A 25,600-nucleotide genomic window follows, 5' to 3' on the forward strand; every position below is an offset into this window, starting at 1 on the left:
AAGTATGGAGCACAGAACAGAGAGCATACATCAGAGAACATAGAACATAGAGCGTAGGATATAGACCAGAGAGCCTAGAGTACGGAGCACAGAACAGAGATCATACAGCATAAAACATAGAACATTGAGCGTTGGATATAGATCAGAATGGCTAGAGTATACAGCACAGAACAGAGAGCATACAGCATAAAACATAGAACATGGAGCGTAGGATATATGCCAGAGAGCCTAGAATACAGAGCACAGAACAGAGAGCATACAGCATAAAACATAGAGCATAGAGCATAGGATATAGATCAGAGAGCCTAGGGTATTGAGCACAGAACAGAGAGCATACAGCAGAGAACAGAGAACATAGGGCGTAGGATATAGATCAGAGAGCCTAGAGTATAGAGCACAGAACAGAGATCATACAGCATAAAACATAGAACATTGAGCGTTGGATATAGATCAGAATGGCTAGAGTATAGAGCACAGAACAGAGATCATACAGCATAAAACATTGAGCAGAGAGCGAAGGATATAGACCAGAGAGCCTAGACTATAGAGCACAGTACAGAGAGCATACAGCATAAAACATAGAACATACAGCGTAGGATATAGACCAGAGAGCCTAGACTATAGAGCACAGAAGGGAGAGCATACAGCATAAATCATAGAACATAGAGCGTAGGATATAGACCAGCGAGACTAGAGTATAGAGCACAGAACAGAAAGCATACAGCATAAAACATAGAACATAGAGCGTAGGATATATCTCAGAGAGCCTAGAGTATAAAGCACAGAACAGCGAGCATACAGCAGAGAACATTCAAAATAGAGCGAGGATATAGATCAGAGAGTCTAACGTTTGGAGCACAGAACAGAGATAATACAGCAGAGAACGTAGAACATAGGGCGTAGGATATATACCAGAGAGCCTAGAGTATAGAGCACAGAACAGAGAGCATACAGCATAAATCATAGAACATAGAGTGTAGGGTAATGCTTAGAGAGCCTAGAGTATAGAGCACAGAACAGAGAGCTTACAGCATAAAACATAGAGCATAGAGCGTAGGATATAGATCAGAGAGCCTAGAGTATAGAGCACTGAACAGAGAGCATACAGCACAGAACATAGAACATAGAGCTTAGGACATAGACCGGAGTGCCTAGAGTATAGAGCACAGAACAGAGAGCATACAGCATAAAACATAGAGCATAGAGCGTAGGATATAGATCAGAGAGCCTAGAGTATAGAGCACAGAACAGAGAGCATACAGCATAAAACATAGAACATGGAGCGTAGGATATATGCCAGAGAGCCTAGAATACAGAGCACAGAACAGAGAGCATACAGCATGAAACATAGAACATAGAGCGTAGGATATAGACCAGGGAGCCTAGAGTATAGCGCACAGAACAGAGAGCATACAGCATAAAACATAGAACATAGAGCGTAGGATATAGACCAGAGAGCCTAGAGTATGGAGCACAGAACAGAGAGCATACAGCATAAAACATAGAACATAGAGCGTAGGATATAGACCAGGGAGCCGAGAGTATAGAGCACAGAACAGAGAGCATACAGCATAAAACATAAAACATAGAGCGTAGGATATAGACCAGAGAGTCTCGAGTATAGAGCACAGAACTGAGAGCATACAGCATAAAACATAGAACATGGAGCGTAGGATTTAGACCAGAGAAGGTAGAGTATAGAGCACAGAACAGAGAGCATACAGCATAAAACATAGAGCATAGAGCGTAGGATATAGATCAGAGAGCCTAGGGTATTGAGCACAGAACAGAGAGCATACAGCATAAAACATAGAGCAAAGAACGAAGGATATAGACCGGAGAGCCGAGACTATAGAGCACAGAACAGAGAGCATACAGCATAAAACATAGAGCATAGAGCGTAGGATATAGACCAGAGAGCCTAGAGTATAGATCACAGAACAGAGAGCATCCAGCATAAAACATAGAACATAGAGCGTAGGATATAGGTCAGAGAGCCTAGGGTATTGAGCACAGAACAGAGAGCATACAGCATAAAACATAGAGCAAAGAACGAAGGATATAGACCGGAGAGCCGAGACTATAGAGCACAGAACAGAGAGCATACAGCATAAAACATAGAGCATAGAGCGTAGGATATAGGTCAGAGAGTCTAGAGTATAGAGCACAGAGTAGAGAGCATACAACATAAAACATAGAGCATAGAGCGTAAGATATAGACCAGAGAGCCTAAAGTTTAGAGCACAGAACAGAGAGCATTCAGCAGAGAACATAGAACATAGAGCGTAGGATATAGATCAGAGAGCCTAGAGTATAGAGCACAGAACAGAGAGCATACAGCATAAAACATAGAGCATAGAGCGTAGGATATAGATCAGAGAGCCTAGACTATAGAGCACAGAACAGAGAGCATACAGCATAAAACATAGAGCAAAGAACGTAGGATATAGACCAGAGAGCCTAGACTATAGAGCACTGAACAGAGAGCATACAGCATAAAACATAGAGCATAGAGCGTAGGATATAGACCAGAGAGCCTAGAGTATAGAGCACAGAACAGAGAGCATCCAGCATAAAACATAGAGCATAGTGTGTAAGATATAGACCAGAGAGCCTAGAGTATTGAGCACAGAACAGAGAGCACACAGCATAAAACATAGAGCATAGAGCGTAGGATATAGGTCAGAGAGTCTAGAGTATAGAGCACAGTGTAGAGAGCATACAACATAAAACATAGAGCATAGAGCGTAAGATATAGACCAGAGAGTCTAAAGTTTAGAGCACAGAACAGAGAGCATTCAGCAGAGAACATAGAGCGTAAGATATAGATCAGAGAGCCTAGAGTATAGAGCACAGAACAGAGAGCATACAGCATAAAACATAGAGCATAGAGCTTAGGATATAGATCAGAGAGCCTAGACTATAGAGCACAGAACAGAGAGCATACAGCATAAAACATTGAGCAGAGAGCAAAGGATATAGACCAGAGAGCCTAGACTATAGAGCACAGTACAGAGAGCATACAGCATAAAACATAGAACATAGAGCGTAGGATATAGACCAGAGAGCCTAGACTATAGAGCACAGAAGGGAGAGCATACAGCATAAATCATAGAACATAGAGCATAGGATATAGACCAGCGAGACTAGAGTATCGAGCACAGAACAGAGAGCATACAGCATAAAACATAGAGCATATAGCGTAGGATACTGATCATAGAGCCTAGAGTATAAAGCACAGAACAGAGAGCATACAGCAGAGAATTTTCAAAATAGAGCGAGGATATAGATCAGAGAGCCTAATGTTTGGAGCACAGAACAGAGAGCATACAGCAGAGAACGTAGAACATAGGGCGTAGGATATATACCAGAGAGCCTAGAGTATAGAGCACAGAACAGAGAGCATACAGCATAAAACATAGAGCATAGAGCGTAGGATATAGATCAGAGAGCCTAGACTATAGAGCACAGAACAGAGAGCATACAGCATAAAACATAGAGCAAAGAACGTAGGATATAGACCAGACAGCCTAGACTATAGAGCACTGAACAGAGAGCATACAGCATAAAACATAGAGCAGAGAGCATAGGATATAGACCAGAGAGCCTAGAGTATAGAGCACAGAACAGAGAGCATCCAGCATAAAACATAGAGCATAGTGCGTAAGATATAGACCAGCGAGCCTAGAGTATTGAGCACAGAACAGAGAGCATACAGCATAAAACATAGAGCATAGAGCGTAGGATATAGGTCAGAGAGTCTAGAGTATAGAGCACAGTGTAGAGAGCATACAACATAAAACATAGAGCATAGAGCGTAAGATATAGACCAGAGAGCCTAAAGTTTAGAGCACAGAACAGAGAGCATTCAGCAGAGAACATAGAACATAGAGCGTAGGATATAGATCAGAGAGCCGAGAGTATAGAGCACAGAACAGAGAGCATACAGCATAAAACATAGAGGATAGAGCTTAGGATATAGATCAGAGAGCCTAGACTATAGAGCACAGAACAGAGAGCATACAGCATAAAACATTGAGCAGAGCGGAAGGATATAGACCAGAGAGTCTAAAGTTTAGAGCACAGAACAGAGAGCATTCAGCAGAGAACATAGAGCGTAAGATATAGATCAGAGAGCCTAGAGTATAGAGCACAGAACAGAGAGCATACAGCATAAAACATAGAGCATAGAGCTTAGGATATAGATCAGAGAGCCTAGACTATAGAGCACAGAACAGAGAGCATACAGCATAAAACATTGAGCAGAGAGCAAAGGATATAGACCAGAGAGCCTAGACTATAGAGCACAGTACAGAGAGCATACAGCATAAAACATAGAACATAGAGCGTAGGATATAGACCAGAGAGCCTAGACTATAGAGCACAGAAGGGAGAGCATACAGCATAAATCATAGAACATAGAGCATAGGATATAGACCAGCGAGACTAGAGTATCGAGCACAGAACAGAGAGCATACAGCATAAAACATAGAGCATATAGCGTAGGATACTGATCATAGAGCCTAGAGTATAAAGCACAGAACAGAGAGCATACAGCAGAGAATTTTCAAAATAGAGCGAGGATATAGATCAGAGAGCCTAATGTTTGGAGCACAGAACAGAGAGCATACAGCAGAGAACGTAGAACATAGGGCGTAGGATATATACCAGAGAGCCTAGAGTATAGAGCACAGAACAGAGAGCATACAGCATAAAACATAGAGCATAGAGCGTAGGATATAGATCAGAGAGCCTAGACTATAGAGCACAGAACAGAGAGCATACAGCATAAAACATAGAGCAAAGAACGTAGGATATAGACCAGACAGCCTAGACTATAGAGCACTGAACAGAGAGCATACAGCATAAAACATAGAGCAGAGAGCATAGGATATAGACCAGAGAGCCTAGAGTATAGAGCACAGAACAGAGAGCATCCAGCATAAAACATAGAGCATAGTGCGTAAGATATAGACCAGCGAGCCTAGAGTATTGAGCACAGAACAGAGAGCATACAGCATAAAACATAGAGCATAGAGCGTAGGATATAGGTCAGAGAGTCTAGAGTATAGAGCACAGTGTAGAGAGCATACAACATAAAACATAGAGCATAGAGCGTAAGATATAGACCAGAGAGCCTAAAGTTTAGAGCACAGAACAGAGAGCATTCAGCAGAGAACATAGAACATAGAGCGTAGGATATAGATCAGAGAGCCGAGAGTATAGAGCACAGAACAGAGAGCATACAGCATAAAACATAGAGGATAGAGCTTAGGATATAGATCAGAGAGCCTAGACTATAGAGCACAGAACAGAGAGCATACAGCATAAAACATTGAGCAGAGCGGAAGGATATAGACCAGAGAGCCTAGACTATAGAGCACAGTACAGAGAGCATACAGCATAAAACATAGAACATAGAGCGTAGGATATAGACCAGAGAGCCTAGACTATAGAGCACAGAAGGGAGAGCATACAGCATAAATCATAGAACATAGAGCGTAGGATATAGACCAGCGAGACTAGAGTATCGAGCACAGAACAGAGAGCATACAGCATAAAACATAAAACATAGAGCATAGGATATAGACCAGAGAGTCTAGAGTATAGAGCACAGAACAGAAAGCATACAGCATAAAACATAGAACATAGATAGTAGGATATATCTCAGAGAGCCTAGAGTATAAAGCACAGAACAGAGAGCATACAGCAGAGAACATTCAAAATAGAGCGAGGATATAGATCAGAGAGCCTAACGTTTGGAGCACAGAACAGAGAGCATACAGCAGAGAACGTAGAACATAGGGCGTAGGATATATACCAGAGAGCCTAGAGTATAGAGCACAGAACAGAGAGCATACAGCATAAAACATAGAGCATAGAGCGGAGGATATAGATCAGAGAGCCTAGGGTATTGAGCACAGAACAGAGAGCATACAGCATAAAACATAGAGCAAAGAACGAAGGATATAGACCAGAGAGCCGAGACTATAGAGCACAGAACAGAGAGCATACAGCATAAAACATAGAGCATAGAGCGTAGGATATAGACCAGAGAGCCGAGACTATAGAGCACAGAACAGAGAGCATACAGCATAAAACATAGAGCATAGAGCGTAGGATATAGACCAGAGAGCCTAGAGTATTGAGCACAGAACAGAGAGCATACAGCATAAAACATAGAGCATAGAGCGTAGGATATAGGTCAGAGAGTCTAGAGTATAGAGCACAGAGTAGAGAGCATACAACATAAAACATAGAGCATAGAGCGTAGAATATAGGTCAGAGAGCCTAGAGTATAGAGCACAGAACAGAGAGCATACAGCAGAGAACATAGAACATAGAGCGTAGGATATAGATCAGAGAGCCTAGACTATAGAGCACAGAACAGAGAGCATACAGCATAAAACATAGAGCAAAGAACGTAGGATATAGACCAGACAGCCTAGACTATAGAGCACTGAACAGAGAGCATACAGCATAAAACATAGAGCATAGAGCGTAGGATATAGACCAGAGAGCCTAGAGTATAGAGCACAGAACAGAGAGCATCCAGCATAAAACATAGAGCATAGTGCGTAAGATATAGACCAGAGAGCCTAGAGTATTGAGCACAGAACAGAGAGCATACAGCATAAAACATAGAGCTAAGAGCGTAGGATATAGGTCAGAGAGTCTAGAGTATAGAGCACAGTGTAGAGAGCATACAACATAAAACATAGAGCATAGAGCGTAAGATATAGACCAGAGAGCCTAAAGTTTAGAGCACAGAACAGAGAGCATTCAGCAGAGAACATAGAGCGTAAGATATAGATCAGAGAGCCTAGAGTATAGAGCACAGAACAGAGAGCATACAGCATAAAACATAGAGCATAGAGCTTAGGATATAGATCAGAGAGCCTAGACTATAGAGCACAGAACAGAGAGCATACAGCATAAAACATTGAGCAGAGAGCGAAGGATATAGACAAGAGAGCCTAGACTATAGAGCACAGTACAGAGAGCATACAGCATAAAACATAGAACATAGAGCGTAGGATATAGACCAGAGAGCCTAGACTATAGAGCACAGAAGGGAGAGCATACAGCATAAATCATAGAACATAGAGCGTAGGATATAGACCAGCGAGACTAGAGTATCGAGCACAGAACAGAGAGCATACAGCATAAAACATAAAACATAGAGCGTAGGATATAGACCAGAGAGTCTAGAGTCTCGAGCACAGAACAGAAAGCATACAGCATAAAACATAGAACATAGATCGTAGGATATATCTCAGAGAGCCTAGAGTATAAAGCACAGAACAGAGAGCATGCAGCAGAGAACATTCAAAATAGAGCGAGGATATAGATCAGAGAGCCTAACGTTTGGAGCACAGAACAGAGAGCATACAGCAGAGAACGTAGAACATAGGGCGTAGGATATAGATCAGAGAGCCTAGAGTATAGAGCACAGAACAGAGATCATACAGCATAAAACATAGAACATTGAGCGTTGGATATAGATCAGAATGGCTAGAGTATACAGCACAGAACAGAGAGCATACAGCATAAAACATAGAACATGGAGCGTAGGATATATGCCAGAGAGCCTAGAATACAGAGCACAGAACAGAGAGCATACAGCATAAAACATAGAACATAGAGCGTAGGATATAGATCAGAGAGCCTAGAGTATAGAGCACAGAACAGAGAGCATCCAGCATAAAACATGGAGCATAGAACGTAGGATATAGATCAGAGAGCCTAGAGTATAGAGCACAGAACAGAGAGCAAACAGCATAAAACATAGAACATAGCGCGTAGGATATAGATCAGAGAGCCCAAAGTATAGAGCACAGAACAGAGAGCATACAGCATAAAACATAGAACATAGAGCGTAGGATATAGACCAGGGAGCCTAGAATATAGCGCACAGAACAGAGCGCATACAGCATAAAACATAAAAGATAGAGTGTAGGATATAGATCAGAGAGCCTAGAGTATAGAGCACAGAACAGAGAGCATACAGCATAAAAAATAGAACATAGAGCGTAGGAGATAGACCAGGGAGCCGAGAGTATAGAGCACAGAACAGAGAGCATACAGTATAAAACAAAGAGCAAAGAGCATAGGATATAGATCAGAGAGGCTAGAGTATAGAGCACAGAACAGAGAGCATACAGCAGAGAACATAGATCATAGAGTGTAGGATATAGACCAGAGAGCCTAGAGTATAGAGCACAGAACAGAGAGCATACAGCAGAGAACATAGAACATAGAGCGTAGGATATTGACCAGAGAGCCTAGAGTATAAAGCACAGAACAGAGAGCATACAGCATAAAATACAGAGCATAGAGCGTAGGATATAGATCAGAGAGTCAAGACTATAGCGCACAGAACAGAGAGCATACAGCATAAAACATAGAACATAGAGCGAGGATATAGATCAGAGAGCCTAAAGTTTAGAGCACAGAACAGAGACCATACAGCATAAAACATAGAACATTGAGCGTAGGATATAGATCAGAGTGCCTAGAGAATAGAGGACAGCACAGAGAGCACAGAGCATAAAACATAGAACATAGAGCGTAGGGTAATGCTTAGAGAGCCTAGAGTATAGAGCACAGAACAGAGAGCATACAGCATAAAACATAGAGCATAGAGCGTAGGATATAGATCAGAGAGCCGAGAGTATAGAGCACAGAACAGAGAGCATACAGCATAAAACATAGAACATAGGGCGTAGGATATATGCCAGAGAGCCTAGAATACAGAGCACAGAACAGGGAGCATACAGCATGAAACATAGAACATAGAGGGTAGGATATAGACCAGGGAGCCTAGAGTATAGCGCACAGAACAGAGAGCATACAGCATAAAACATAGAACATAGAGCGTAGGATATGGACCAGAGAGCCTAGAGTATAGAGCACAGAACAGAGAGCATACAGCATAAAACATAGAGCATAGAGCGTAGGATATAGATCAGAGAGCCTAGACTATAGAGCACAGAACAGAGAGCATACAGCATAAAACATAGAGCAAAGAACGTAGGATATAGACCAGAGAGACTAGACTATAGAGCACTGAACAGAGAGCATCCAGCATAAAACATAGAGCATAGTGTGTAAGATATAGACCAGAGAGCCTAGAGTATTGAGCACAGAACAGAGAGCATACAGCATAAAACATAGAGCATAGAGCGTAGGATATAGGTCAGAGAGTCTAGAGTATAGAGCACAGTGTAGAGAGCATACAACATAAAACATAGAGCATAGAGCGTAAGATATAGACCAGAGAGTCTAAAGTTTAGAGCACAGAACAGAGAGCATTCAGCAGAGAACATAGAACATAGAGCGTAGGATATAGATCAGTGAGCCTAGAGTATAGAGCACAGAACAGAGAGCATACAGCATAAAACATAGAGCATAGAGCTTAGGATATAGATCAGAGAGCCTAGAGTATAGAGCACAGAACAGAGAGCATGCAGCATAAAACATTGAGCAGAGAGCGAAGGATATAGACCAGAGAGCCTAGACTATAGAGCACAGTACAGAGAGCATACAGCATAAATCATAGAACATAGAGCGTAGGATATAGACCAGCGAGACTAGAGTATTGAGCACAGAACAGAGAGCATACAGCATAAAACATAAAACATAGAGCGTAGGATATAGACCAGAGAGTCTAGAGTATAGAGCACGGAACAGAGAGCATACATCATAAAACATAGAACATGGAGCTAAGGTATAGACCAGAGAGGCTAGAGTATAGAGCACAGAACAGAGAGCATACAGCATAAAACAGAGAACATAGATCGTAGGATATATCTCAGAGAGCCTAGAGTATAAAGCACAGAACAGAGAGCATACAGCAGAGAACATTCAAAATAGAGCGAGGATATAGATCAGAGAGCCTAACGTTTGGAGCACAGAACAGAGAGCATACAGCAGAGAACGTAGAACATAGGGCGTAGGATATAGATCAGAGAGCCTAGAGTATAGAGCACAGAACAGAGAGCATACAGCATAAAACATAGAGCATAGAGCATAGGATATAGATCAGAGAGCCTAGGGTATTGAGCACAGAACAGAGAGCATACAGCAGAGAACAGAGAACATAGGGCGTAGGATATAGATCAGAGAGCCTAGAGTATAGAGCACAGAACAGAGATCATACAGCATAAAACATCGAACATTGAGCGTTGGATATAGATCAGAATGGCCAGAGTATACAGCACAGAACAGAGAGCATACAGCATAAAACATAGAGCATAGAGCATAGGATATAGATCAGAGAGCCTAGGGTATTGAGCACAGAACAGAGAGCACACAGCATAAAACATAGAACATAGAGCATGGGATATAGATCAGAGAGCCTAGAGTATAGAGCACAGAACAGAGAGCATACAGCATAAAACATAGAGCATAGAACGTAGGATATAGATCAGAGAGCCTAGAGTATAGAGCACAGAACAGAGAGCAAACAGCATAAACATAGAACATAGCGCGTAGGATATAGATCAGAGAGCCTAAAGTATAGAGCACAGAACAGAGAGCATACAGCATAAAACATAGAACATAGAGCGTAGGATATAGACCAGGGAGCCTAGAATATAGCGCACAGAACAGAGAGCATACAGCATAAAACATAGAAGATAGAGCGTAGGTTCTAGATCAGAGAGCCTTGAGTATAGAGCACAGAACATACAGCATACAGCATAAAAAATAGAACATCGAGCGTAGGAGATAGACCAGGGAGCCGAGAGTATAGAGCACAGAACAGAGAGCATACAGCAGAGAACATAAAACATAGAGCGTAGGATATTGACCAGAGAGCCTAGAGTATAAAGCACAGAACAGAGAGCATACAGCATAAAATACAGAGCATAGAGCGTAGGATATAGATCAGAGAGTCAAGACTATAGAGCACAGAACAGAGAGCATACAGCATAAAACATAGAACATAGAGCGAGGATATAGATCAGAGAGCCTAAAGTTTAGAGCACAGAACAGAGAGCATACAGCATAAAACATAGAACATTGAGCGTAGGATATAGATCAGAGTGTCTAGAGAATAGAGGACAGCACAGAGAGCACACAGCATAAAACATAGAACATAGAGCGTAGGGTCATGCTTAGAGAGCCTAGAGTATAGAGCACAGAACAGAGAGCATACAGCATAAAACATAGAGCATAGAGCGTAGGATATAGATCAGAGAGCCTAGAGTATAGAGCACTGAACAGAGAGCATACAGCATAAAACATAGAACATGGAGCGTAGGATATATGCCAGAGAGCCTAGAGTATAGAGCACAGAACAGAGAGCATACAGCATAAAACATAGAGCATAGAGCGTAGGATATAGATCAGAGAGCCTAGAGTATAGAGCACTGAACAGAGAGCATACAGCACAGAACATAGAACATAGAGCTTAGGATATAGACCAGAGTGCCTAGAGTATAGAGCACAGAACAGAGAGCATACAGCATAAAACATAGAGCATAGAGCGCAGGATATAGATCAGAGAGCCTAGAGTATAGAGCACAGAACAGAGAGCATACAGCATAAAACATAGAGCATAGAGCGCAGGATATAGATCAGAGAGCCTAGAGTATAGAGCACAGAACAGAGAGCATACAGCATAAAACATAGAACATGGAGCGTAGGATATATGCCAGAGAGCCTAGAGTATAGAGCACAGAACAGAGAGCATACAGCATAAAACATAGAGCATAGAGCGTAGGATATAGATCAGAGAGCCTAGACTATAGAACACAGAACAGAGAGCATACAGCATAAAACATAGAGCAAAGAACGTAGGATATAGACCAGACAGCCTAGACTATAGAGCACTGAACAGAGAGCATACAGCATAAAACATAGAGCAGAGAGCGTAGGATATAGACCAGAGAGCCTAGAGTATAGAGCACAGAACAGAGAGCATCCAGCATAAAACATAGAGCATAGTGCGTAAGATATAGACCAGAGAGCCTAGAGTATAGAGCACAGAACAGAGAGCATACAGCATAAAACATAGAGCATAGAGCGTAGGATATAGGTCAGAGAGTCTAGAGTATAGAGCACAGTGTAGAGAGCATACAACATAAAACATAGAGCATAGAGCGTAAGATATAGACCAGAGAGTCTAAAGTTTAGAGCACAGAACAGAGAGCATTCAGCAGAGAACATAGAGCATAGAGCTTAGGATATAGATCAGAGAGCCTAGACTATAGAGCACAGAACAGAGAGCATACAGCATAAAACATTGAGCAGAGAGCGAAGGATATAGACCAGAGAGCCTAGACTATAGAGCACAGTACAGAGAGCATACAGCATAAAACATAGAACATAGAGCGTAGAATATAGACCAGCGAGACTAGAGTATCGAGCACAGAACAGAGAGCATACAGCATAAAACATAAAACATAGAGCGTAGGATATAGACCAGAGAGGCTAGAGTATAGAGCACAGAACAGAGAGCATACAGCATAAAACATAGAACATAGATCGTAGGATATATCTCAGAGAGCCTAGAGTATAAAGCACAGAACAGAGAGCATACAGCAGAGAACATTCAAAATAGAGCGAGGATATAGATCAGAGAGCTTAACGTTTGGAGCACAGAACAGAGAGCATACAGCAGAGAACGTAGAACATAGGGCGTAGGATATATACCAGAGAGCCTAGAGTATAGAGCACAGAACAGAGAGCCTACAGCATAAAACATAGAGCATAGAGCGTAGGATATAGATCAGAGAGCCTAGGGTATTGAGCACAGAACAGAGAGCATCCAGCATAAAACATAGAGCAAAGAACGAAGGATATAGACCAGAGAGCCTAGACTATAGAGCACAGAACAGAGAGCATACAGCATAAAACATAGAGCATAGAGCGTAGGATATAGACCAGAGAGCCTAGAGTATAGAGCACAGAACAGAGAGCATCCAGCATAAAACATAGAGCATAGTGCGTAAGATATAGACCAGAGAGCCTAGAGTATTGAGCACAGAACAGAGAGCATACAGCATAAAACATAGAGCATAGAGCGTGGGATATAGGTCAGAGAGTCTAGAGTATAGAGCACAGAGTAGAGAGCATACAACATAAAACATAGAGCATAGAGCGTAAGATATAGACCAGAGAGCCTAAAATTTAGAGCACAGAACAGAGAGCATTCAGCAGAGAACATAGAACATAGAGCGTAGGATATAGATCAGAGAGCGTAGACTATAGAGCACAGAACAGAGAGCATACAGCATAAAACTTTGAGCAGAGAGCGAAGGATATAGACCAGAGAGCCTAGACTATAGAGCACAGTACAGAGAGCATACAGCATAAAACATAGAACATAGACCGTAGGATATAGACCAGAGAGCCTAGACTATAGAGCACAGAAGGGAGAGCATACAGCATAAATCATAGAACATAGAGCGTAGGATATAGACCAGCGAGACTAGAATATCGAGCACAGAACAGAGAGCATACAGCATAAAACATAAAACATAGAGCGTAGGATATAGACCAGAGAGTCTAGAGTATAGAGCACAGAACAGAGAGCATACAGCATAAAACATAGAACATAGATCGTAGGATATATCTCAGAGAGCCTAGAGTATAAAGCACAGAACAGAGAGCATACAGCAGAGAACATTCAAAATAGAGCGAGGATATAGATCAGAGAGCCTAACGTTTGGAGCACAGAACAGAGAGCATACAGCAGAGAACGTAGAACATAGGGCGTAGGATATATACCAGAGAGCCTAGAGTATAGAGCACAGAACAGAGAGCATACAGCATAAAACATAGAGCATAGGGCGTAGGATATAGACCAGAGAGCCTAGAGTATAGAGCACAGAACAGAGAGCATCCAGCATAAAACATAGAGCATAGTGCGTAAGATATAGACCAGAGAGCGTTGACTATAGAGCACAGAACAGAGAGCATACAGCATAAAACTTTGAGCAGAGAGCGAAGCATATAGACCAGAGAGCCTAGACTATAGAGCACAGTACAGAGAGCATACAGCATAAAACATAGAACATAGAGCGTAGGATATAGACCAGAGAGCCTAGAGTATCGAGCACAGAACAGAGAGCATACAGCATAAAACATAAAACATAGAGCGTAGGAGATAGACCAGGGAGCCTAGAGTATAGAGCACAGAACAGAGAGCATACAGCATAAAACATAGAGCAAAGAGCATAGGATATAGATCAGAGAGCCTAGAGTATAGAGCACAGAACAGAGAGCATACAGCAAAGAACATAGAACATAGAGTGTAGGATATAGACCAGAGAGCCTAGAGTATAGAGCACAGAACAGAGAGCATACAGCATAGAACATAGAACATAGAGCGTAGTATATTGACCAGAGAGCCTAGAGTATAAAGCACAGAACAGAGAGCATACAGCATAAAATACAGTGCATAGAGCGTAGGATATAGATCAGAGAGTCAAGACTATAGAGCACAGAACAGAGAGCATACAGCATAAAACATAGAACATTGAGCGTAGGGTATAGATCAGAGTGCCTAGAGAATAGAGGACAGCACAGAGAGCACACAGCATAAAACATAGAACATAGAGTGTAGGGTAATGCTTAGAGAGCCTAGAGTATAGAGCACAGAACAGAGAGCATACAGCATAAAACATAGAGCATAGAGCGTAGGATATAGATCAGGGAGCCTAGAGTATAGAGCACAGAACAGAGAGCATACAGCATAAAACATAGAACATAGAGCGTAGGATATAGATCAGAGAGCCTAGAGTATAGAGCACAGAACAGAGAGCATACAGCATAAAACATAGTGCAAAGAACGTAGGATATAGACCAGAGAGCCTAGAGTATAGAGCACAGAACAGAGAGCATACAGCAGAGAACAAAGAACATAGAGCGTAGGATATAAACCAGAGAGCCTAGTGTATAGAGCACAGAACAGAGAGCATACAGCATGAAACATAGAACATAGAGGGTAGGATATAGACCAGGGAGCCTAGAGTATAGAGCACAGAACAGAGAGCATACAGCATAAAACATAGAACATAGAGCGTAGGATATGGACCAGAGAGCCTAGAATACAGAGCACAGAACAGAGAGCAAAAAATGAGGTCTGCAGATGCTGGAGATCACAGCTGCAAATGTGTTGCTGGTCAAAGCACAGCAGGTTAGGCAGCATCTCAGGAATAGAGAATTCGACGTTTCGAGCACAAGCCCTTCATCAGGAATAATGCTGATGAAGGGCTTGTGCTCGAAACGTCGAATTCTCTATTCCTGAGATGATGCCTAACCTGCTGTGCTTTGACCAGCAACACATTTGCAGCACAGAACAGAGAGCATACAGCATGAAACATAGAACATAGAGGGTAGGATATAGACCAGGGAGCCGAGAGTATAGAGCACAGAACAGAGAGCATACAGCATAAAACATAGAACATAGGGCGTAGGATATATGTCAGAGAGCCTAGAATACAGAGCACAGAACAGAGAGCATACAGCATGAAACATAGAACATAGAGGGTAGGATATAGACCAGGGAGCCTAGAGTATAGAGCACAGAACAGAGAGCATACAGCATAAAACATAGAGCATAGAGCGTAGGATATAGACCAGAGAGCCTAGAGTATAGAGCACAGAACAGAGAACATCCAGCATAAAACATAGAGCATAGAGCGTAGGATATAGGTCAGAGAGTCTAGAGTATAGAGCACAGAGTAGAGAGCATACAACATAAAACATAGAGCATAGAGCGTAAGATATAGACCAGAGAGCCTAAAGTTTAGAGCACAGAACAGAGAGCATTCAGCAGAGAACACAGAACATAGAGCGTAGGATATAGATCAGAGAGCCTCGAGTATAGAGCACAGAACAGAGAGCATACAGCATAAAACATAGAGCATAGAGCGTAGGATATAGATCAGAGAGCCTAGACTATAGAGCACAGAACAGAGTGCATACAGCATAAAACCTTGAGCAGAGAGCGAAGGATATAGACCAGAGAGCCTAGACTATAGAGCACAGAACAGAGTGCATACAGCATAAAACTTTGAGCAGAGAGCGAAGGATAGAGACCAGAGAGCCTAGACTATAGAGCACAGAACAGAGAGCATACAGCATAAAACATAAAACATAGAGCGTAGGATATAGACCAGAGAGTCTAGAGTATAGAGCACGGAACAGAGAGCATACATCATAAAACATAGAACATGGAGCTAAGGTATAGACCAGAGAGGCTAGAGTATAGAGCACAGAACAGAGAGCATACAGCATAAAACAGAGAACATAGATCGTAGGATATATCTCAGAGAGCCTAGAGTATAAAGCACAGAACAGAGAGCATACAGCAGAGAACATTCAAAATAGAGCGAGGATATAGATCAGAGAGCCTAACGTTTGGAGCACAGAACAGAGAGCATACAGCAGAGAACGTAGAACATAGGGCGTACGATACATACCAGAGAGCCAAGAGTATAGAGCACAGAACAGAGAGCATACAGCATAAAACATAGAGCATAGAGCATAGGATATAGATCAGAGAGCCTAGGGTATTGAGCACAGAACAGAGAGCATACAGCAGAGAACAGAGAACATAGGGTGTAGGATATAGATCAGAGAGCCTAGAGTATAGAGCACAGAACAGAGATCATACAGCATAAAACATAGAACATTGAGCGTTGGATATAGATCAGAATGGCTAGAGTATACAGCACAGAACAGAGAGCATACAGCATAAAACATAGAACATGGAGCGTAGGATATATGCCAGAGAGCCTAGACTATAGAGCACAGTACAGAGAGCATACAGCATAAAACATAGAACATAGAGCGTAGGATATAGACCAGAGAGCCTAGACTATAGAGCACAGAAGGGAGAGCATACAGAATAAATCATAGAACATAGAGCGTAGGATATAGACCAGCGAGACTAGAGTATTGAGCACAGAACAGAGAGCATACAGCATAAAACATAAAACATAGAGCGTAGGATATAGACCAGAGAGTCTAGAGTATAGAGCACAGAACAGAAAGCATACAGCATAAAACATAGAACATAGATCGTAGGATATATCTCAGAGAGCCTAGAGTATAAAGCACAGAACAGAGAGCATACAGCAGAGAACATTCAAAATAGAGCGAGGATATAGATCAGAGAGTCTAACGTTTGGAGCACAGAACAGAGATAATACAGCAGAGAACGTAGAACATAGGGCGTAGGATATATACCAGAGAGCCTAGAGTATAGAGCACAGAACAGAGGCATACAGCATAAATCATAGAGCATAGAGCGTAGGATATAGATCAGAGAGCCTAGGGTATTGAGCACAGAACAGACAGCATACAGCATAAAAAATAGAACATCGAGCGTAGGATATAGACCAGGGAGCCGAGAGTATAGAGCACAGAACAGAGGCATACAGCATAAATCATAGAGCATAGAGCGTAGGATATAGATCAGAGAGCCTAGGGTATTGAGCACAGAACAGAGAGCATACAGCATAAAACATAGAGCAAAGAACGAAGGATATAGACCAGAGAGCCTAGAGTTTAGAGCACAGAACAGAGAGCATACAGCATAAAACATAGAGCATAGAGCGTAGGATATAGACCAGAGAGCCTAGAGTATAGAGCACAGAACAGAGAACATCCAGCATAAAACATAGAGCATAGAGCGTAGGATATAGGTCAGAGAGTCTAGAGTATAGAGCACAGAGTAGAGAGCATACAACATAAAACATAGAGCATAGAGCGTAAGATATAGACCAGAGAGCCTAAAGTTTAGAGCACAGAACAGAGAGCATTCAGCAGAGAACATAGAACATAGAGCGTAGGATATAGATCAGAGAGCCTAGAGTATAGAGCACAGAACAGAGAGCATACAGCATAAAACATAGAGCATAGAGCGTAGGATATAGATCAGAGAGCCTAGACTATAGAGCACAGAACAGAGTGCATACAGCATAAAACTTTGAGCAGAGAGCGAAGGATATAGACCAGAGAGCCTAGACTATAGAGCACAGTACAGAGACCATACAGCATAAAACATAGAACATAGAGCGTAGGATATAGACCAGAGAGCCTAGACTATAGAGCACAGAACAGAGTGCATACAGCATAAAACTTTGAGCAGAGAGCGAAGGATAGAGACCAGAGAGCATAGACTATAGAGCACAGAACAGAGAGCATACAGCATAAAACATAGAACATAGAGCGTAGGATATAGACCGGAGAGCCTAGACTATAGAGCACAGAAGGGAGAGCATACAGCATAAAACATAGAGCATAGACCGTAGGATATAGACCAGCGAGACTAGAGTATCGAGCACAGAACAGAGAGCATACAGCATAAAACATAAAACATAGAGCGTAGGATATAGACCAGAGAGTCTAGAGTATAGAGCACGGAACAGAGAGCATACATCATAAAACATAGAACATGGAGCTAAGGTATAGACCAGAGAGGCTAGAGTATAGAGCACAGAACAGAGAGCATACAGCATAAAACAGAGAACATAGATCGTAGGATATATCTCAGAGAGCCTAGAGTATAAAGCACAGAACAGAGAGCATACAGCATAAAACATAGAGCATAGAGCATAGGATCTAGATCAGAGAGCCTAGGGTATTGAGCACAGAACAGAGAGCATACAGCAGAGAACAGAGAACATAGGGCGTAGGATATAGATCAGAGAGCCTAGAGTATAGAGCACAGAACAGAGATCATACAGCATAAAACATCGAACATTGAGCGTTGGATATAGATCAGAATGGCCAGAGTATACAGCACAGAACAGAGAGCATACAGCATAAAACATAGAACATGGAGCGTAGGATATATGCCAGAGAGCCTAGAATACAGAGCACAGAACAGAGAGCATACAGCATAAAACATAGAGCATAGAGCATAGGATATAGATCAGAGAGCCTAGGGTATTGAGCACAGAACAGAGAGCACACAGCATAAAACATAGAACATAGAGCATGGGATATAGATCAGAGAGCCTAGAGTATAGAGCACAGAACAGAGAGCATCCAGCATAAAACATAGAGCATAGAACGTAGGATATAGATCAGAGAGCCTAGAGTATAGAGCACAGAACAGAGAGCAAACAGCATAAACATAGAACATAGCGCGTAGGATATAGATCAGAGAGCCTAAAGTATAGAGCATAGAACAGAGAGCATACAGCATAAAACATAGAACATAGAGCGTAGGATATAGACCAGGGAGCCTAGAATATAGCGCACAGAACAGAGAGCATACAGCATAAAACATAGAAGATAGAGCGTAGGTTCTAGATCAGAGAGCCTTGAGTATAGAGCACAGAACATACAGCATACAGCATAAAAAATAGAACATCGAGCGTAGGAGATAGACCAGGGAGCCGAGAGTATAGAGCACAGAACAGAGAGCATACAGTATAAAACATAGAGCAAAGAGCATAGGATATAGATCAGAGAGCCTAGAGTATAGAGCACAGAACAGAGAGCATACAGCAGAGAACATAAAACATAGAGCGTAGGATATTGACCAGAGAGCCTAGAGTATAAAGCACAGAACAGAGAGCATACAGCATAAAATACAGAGCAAAGAGCGTAGGATATAGATCAGAGAGTCAAGACTATAGAGCACAGAACAGAGAGCATACAGCATAAAACATAGAACATAGAGCGAGGATATAGATCAGAGAGCCTAAAGTTTAGAGCACAGAACAGAGAGCATACAGCATAAAACATAGAGCATAGAGCGTAGGATATAGATCAGAGAGCCTAGAGTATAGAGCACTGAACAGAGAGCATACAGCACAGAACATAATACATAGAGCTTAGGATATAGACCAGAGTACCTAGAGTATAGAGCACAGAACAGAGAGCATACAGCATAAAACATAGAGCATAGAGCGCAGGATATAGATCAGAGAGCCTAGAGTATAGAGCACAGAACAGAGAGCATACAGCATAAAACATAGAGCATAGAGCGCAGGATATAGATCAGAGAGCCTAGAGTATAGAGCACAGAACAGAGAGCATACAGCATAAAACATAGAACATGGAGCGTAGGATATATGCCAGAGAGCCTAGAGTATAGAGCACAGAACAGAGAGCATACAGAATAAAACATAGAGCATAGAGCGTAGGATATAGATCAGAGAGCCTAGACTATAGAACACAGAACAGAGAGCATACAGCATAAAACATAGAGCAAAGAACGTAGGATATAGACCAGACAGCCTAGACTATAGAGCACTGAACAGAGAGCATACAGCATAAAACATAGAGCAGAGAGCGTAGGATATAGACCAGAGAGCATAGAGTATAGAGCACAGAACAGAGAGCATCCAGCATAAAACATAGAGCATAGTGCGTAAGATATAGACCAGAGAGCCTAGAGTATTGAGCACAGAACAGAGAGCATACAGCATAAAACATAGAGTATAGAGCGTAGGATATAGGTCAGAGAGTCTAGAGTATAGAGCACAGTGTAGAGAGCATACAACATAAAACATAGAGCATAGAGCGTAAGATATAGACCAGAGAGTCTAAAGTTTAGAGCACAGAACAGAGAGCATTCAGCAGAGAACATAGAACATAGAGCGTAGGATATAGATCAGAGAGCCTAGAGTATAGAGCACAGAACAGAGAGCATACAGCATAAAACATAGAGCATAGAGCTTAGGATATAGATCAGAGAGCCTAGACTATAGAGCACAGAACAGAGAGCATACAGCATAAAACATTGAGCAGAGAGCGAAGGATATAGACCAGAGAGCCTAGACTATAGAGCACAGTACAGAGAGCATACAGCATAAAACATAGAACATAGAGCGTAGAATATAGACCAGTGAGACTAGAGTATCGAGCACAGAACAGAGAGCATACAGCATAAAACATAAAACATAGAGCGTAGGATATAGACCAGAGAGGCTAGAGTATAGAGCACAGAACAGAGAGCATACAGCATAAAACATAGAACATAGATCGTAGGATATATCTCAGAGAGCCTAGAGTATAGAGCACAGAACAGAGAGCATACAGCAGAGAACATTCAAAATAGAGCGAGGATATAGATCAGAGAGCTTAACGTTTGGAGCACAGAACAGAGAGCATACAGCAGAGAACGTAGAACATAGGGCGTAGGATATATACCAGAGAGCCTAGAGTATAGAGCACAGAACAGAGAGCCTACAGCATAAAACATAGAGCATAGAGCGTAGGATATAGATCAGAGAGCCTAGGGTATTGAGCACAGAACAGAGAGCATCCAGCATAAAACATAGAGCAAAGAACGAAGGATATAGACCAGAGAGCCTAGACTATAGAGCACAGAACAGAGAGCATACAGCATAAAACATAGAGCATAGAGCGTAGGATATAGACCAGAGAGCCTAGAGTATAGAGCACAGAACAGAGAGCATCCAGCATAAAACATAGAGCATAGTGCGTAAGATATAGACCAGAGAGCCTAGAGTATTGAGCACAGAACAGAGAGCATACAGCATAAAACATAGAGCATAGAGCGTGGGATATAGGTCAGAGAGTCTAGAGTATAGAGCACAGAGTAGAGAGCATACAACATAAAACATAGAGCATAGAGCGTAAGATATAGACCAGAGAGCCTAAAATTTAGAGCACAGAACAGAGAGCATTCAGCAGAGAACATAGAACATAGAGCGTAGGATATAGATCAGAGAGCGTAGACTATAGAGCACAGAACAGAGAGCATACAGCATAAAACTTTGAGCAGAGAGCGAAGGAGATAGACCAGAGAGCCTAGACTATAGAGCACAGTACAGAGAGCATACAGCATAAAACATAGAACATAGAGCGTAGGATATAGACCAGAGAGCCTAGACTATAGAGCACAGAAGGGAGAGCATACAGCATAAATCATAGAACATAGAGCGTAGGATATAGACCAGCGAGACTAGAGTATCGAGCACAGAACAGAGAGCATACAGCATAAAACATAAAACATAGAGCGTAGGATATAGACCAGAGAGTCTAGAGTATAGAGCACAGAACAGAGAGCATACAGCATAAAACATAGAGCAAAGAACGAAGGATATAGACCAGAGAGCCTAGAGTTTAGAGCACAGAACAGAGAGCATACAGCATAAAACATAGAGCATAGAGCGTAGGATATAGACCAGAGAGCCTAGAGCATAGAGCACAGAACAGAGAACATCCAGCATAAAACATAGAACATGGAGCGTAGGATATAGGTCAGAGAGTCTAGAGTATAGAGCACAGAGTAGAGAGCATACAACATAAAACATAGAGCATAGAGCGTAAGATATAGACCAGAGAGCCTAAAGTTTAGAGCACAGAACAGAGAGCATTCAGCAGAGAACATAGAACATAGAGCGTAGGATATAGATCAGAGAGCCTAGAGTATAGAGCACAGAACAGAGAGCATACAGCATAAAACATAGAGCATAGAGCGTAGGATATAGATCAGAGAGCCTAGACTATAGAGCACAGAACAGAGTGCATACAGCATAAAACTTTGAGCAGAGAGCGAAGGATATAGACCAGAGAGCCTAGACTATAGAGCACAGTACAGAGACCATACAGCATAAAACATAGAACATAGAGCGTAGGATATAGACCAGAGAGCCTAGACTATAGAGCACAGAACAGAGTGCATACAGCATAAAACTTTGAGCAGAGAGCGAAGGATAGAGACCAGAGAGCATAGACTATAGAGCACAGTACAGAGAGCATACAGCATAAAACATAGAACATAGAGCGTAGGATATAGACCGGAGAGCCTAGACTATAGAGCACAGAAGGGAGAGCATACAGCATAAAACATAGAGCATAGACCGTAGGATATAGACCAGCGAGACTAGAGTATCGAGCACAGAACAGAGAGCATACAGCATAAAACATAAAACATAGAGCGTAGGATATAGACCAGAGAGTCTAGAGTATAGAGCACGGAACAGAGAGCATACATCATAAAACATAGAACATGGAGCTAAGGTATAGACCAGAGAGGCTAGAGTATAGAGCACAGAACAGAGAGCATACAGCATAAAACAGAGAACATAGATCGTAGGATATATCTCAGAGAGCCTAGAGTATAAAGCACAGAACAGAGAGCATACAGCAGAGAACATTCAAAATAGAGCGAGGATATAGATCAGAGAGCCTAACGTTTGGAGCACAGAACAGAGAGCATACAGCAGAGAACGTAGAACATAGGGCGTAGGATATAGATCAGAGAGCCTAGAGTATAGAGCACAGAACAGAGAGCATACAGCATAAAACATAGAGCATAGAGCATAGGATCTAGATCAGAGAGCCTAGGGTATTGAGCACAGAACAGAGAGCATACAGCAGAGAACAGAGAACATAGGGCGTAGGATATAGATCAGAGAGCCTAGAGTATAGAGCACAGAACAGAGATCATACAGCATAAAACATCGAACATTGAGCGTTGGATATAGATCAGAATGGCCAGAGTATACAGCACAGAACAGAGAGCATACAGCATAAAACATAGAACATGGAGCGTAGGATATATGCCAGAGAGCCTAGAATACAGAGCACAGAACAGAGAGCATACAGCATAAAACATAGAGCATAGAGCATAGGATATAGATCAGAGAGCCTAGGGTATTGAGCACAGAACAGAGAGCACACAGCATAAAACATAGAACATAGAGCATGGGATATAGATCAGAGAGCCTAGAGTATAGAGCACAGAACAGAGAGCATCCAGCATAAAACATAGAGCATAGAACGTAGGATATAGATCAGAGAGCCTAGAGTATAGAGCACAGAACAGAGAGCAAACAGCATAAACATAGAACATAGCGCGTAGGATATAGATCAGAGAGCCTAAAGTATAGAGCATAGAACAGAGAGCATACAGCATAAAACATAGAACATAGAGCGTAGGATATAGACCAGGGAGCCTAGAATATAGCGCACAGAACAGAGAGCATACAGCATAAAACATAGAAGATAGAGCGTAGGTTCTAGATCAGAGAGCCTTGAGTATAGAGCACAGAACATACAGCATACAGCATAAAAAATAGAACATCGAGCGTAGGAGATAGACCAGGGAGCCGAGAGTATAGAGCACAGAACAGAGAGCATACAGTATAAAACATAGAGCAAAGAGCATAGGATATAGATCAGAGAGCCTAGAGTATAGAGCACAGAACAGAGAGCATACAGCAGAGAACATAAAACATAGAGCGTAGGATATTGACCAGAGAGCCTAGAGTATAAAGCACAGAACAGAGAGCATACAGCATAAAATACAGAGCAAAGAGCGTAGGATATAGATCAGAGAGTCAAGACTATAGAGCACAGAACAGAGAGCATACAGCATAAAACATAGAACATAGAGCGAGGATATAGATCAGAGAGCCTAAAGTTTAGAGCACAGAACAGAGAGCATACAGCATAAAACATAGAGCATAGAGCGTAGGATATAGATCAGAGAGCCTAGAGTATAGAGCACTGAACAGAGAGCATACAGCACAGAACATAATACATAGAGCTTAGGATATAGACCAGAGTACCTAGAGTATAGAGCACAGAACAGAGAGCATACAGCATAAAACATAGAGCATAGAGCGCAGGATATAGATCAGAGAGCCTAGAGTATAGAGCACAGAACAGAGAGCATACAGCATAAAACATAGAGCATAGAGCGCAGGATATAGATCAGAGAGCCTAGAGTATAGAGCACAGAACAGAGAGCATACAGCATAAAACATAGAACATGGAGCGTAGGATATATGCCAGAGAGCCTAGAGTATAGAGCACAGAACAGAGAGCATACAGAATAAAACATAGAGCATAGAGCGTAGGATATAGATCAGAGAGCCTAGACTATAGAACACAGAACAGAGAGCATACAGCATAAAACATAGAGCAAAGAACGTAGGATATAGACCAGACAGCCTAGACTATAGAGCACTGAACAGAGAGCATACAGCATAAAACATAGAGCAGAGAGCGTAGGATATAGACCAGAGAGCATAGAGTATAGAGCACAGAACAGAGAGCATCCAGCATAAAACATAGAGCATAGTGCGTAAGATATAGACCAGAGAGCCTAGAGTATTGAGCACAGAACAGAGAGCATACAGCATAAAACATAGAGTATAGAGCGTAGGATATAGGTCAGAGAGTCTAGAGTATAGAGCACAGTGTAGAGAGCATACAACATAAAACATAGAGCATAGAGCGTAAGATATAGACCAGAGAGTCTAAAGTTTAGAGCACAGAACAGAGAGCATTCAGCAGAGAACATAGAACATAGAGCGTAGGATATAGATCAGAGAGCCTAGAGTATAGAGCACAGAACAGAGAGCATACAGCATAAAACATAGAGCATAGAGCTTAGGATATAGATCAGAGAGCCTAGACTATAGAGCACAGAACAGAGAGCATACAGCATAAAACATTGAGCAGAGAGCGAAGGATATAGACCAGAGAGCCTAGACTATAGAGCACAGTACAGAGAGCATACAGCATAAAACATAGAACATAGAGCGTAGAATATAGACCAGTGAGACTAGAGTATCGAGCACAGAACAGAGAGCATACAGCATAAAACATAAAACATAGAGCGTAGGATATAGACCAGAGAGGCTAG

The sequence above is a fragment of the Hemiscyllium ocellatum genome, chromosome 14 (assembly GCF_020745735.1).
Source record: "Hemiscyllium ocellatum isolate sHemOce1 chromosome 14, sHemOce1.pat.X.cur, whole genome shotgun sequence".
In the NCBI taxonomy this organism is placed as follows: domain Eukaryota; kingdom Metazoa; phylum Chordata; class Chondrichthyes; order Orectolobiformes; family Hemiscylliidae; genus Hemiscyllium; species Hemiscyllium ocellatum.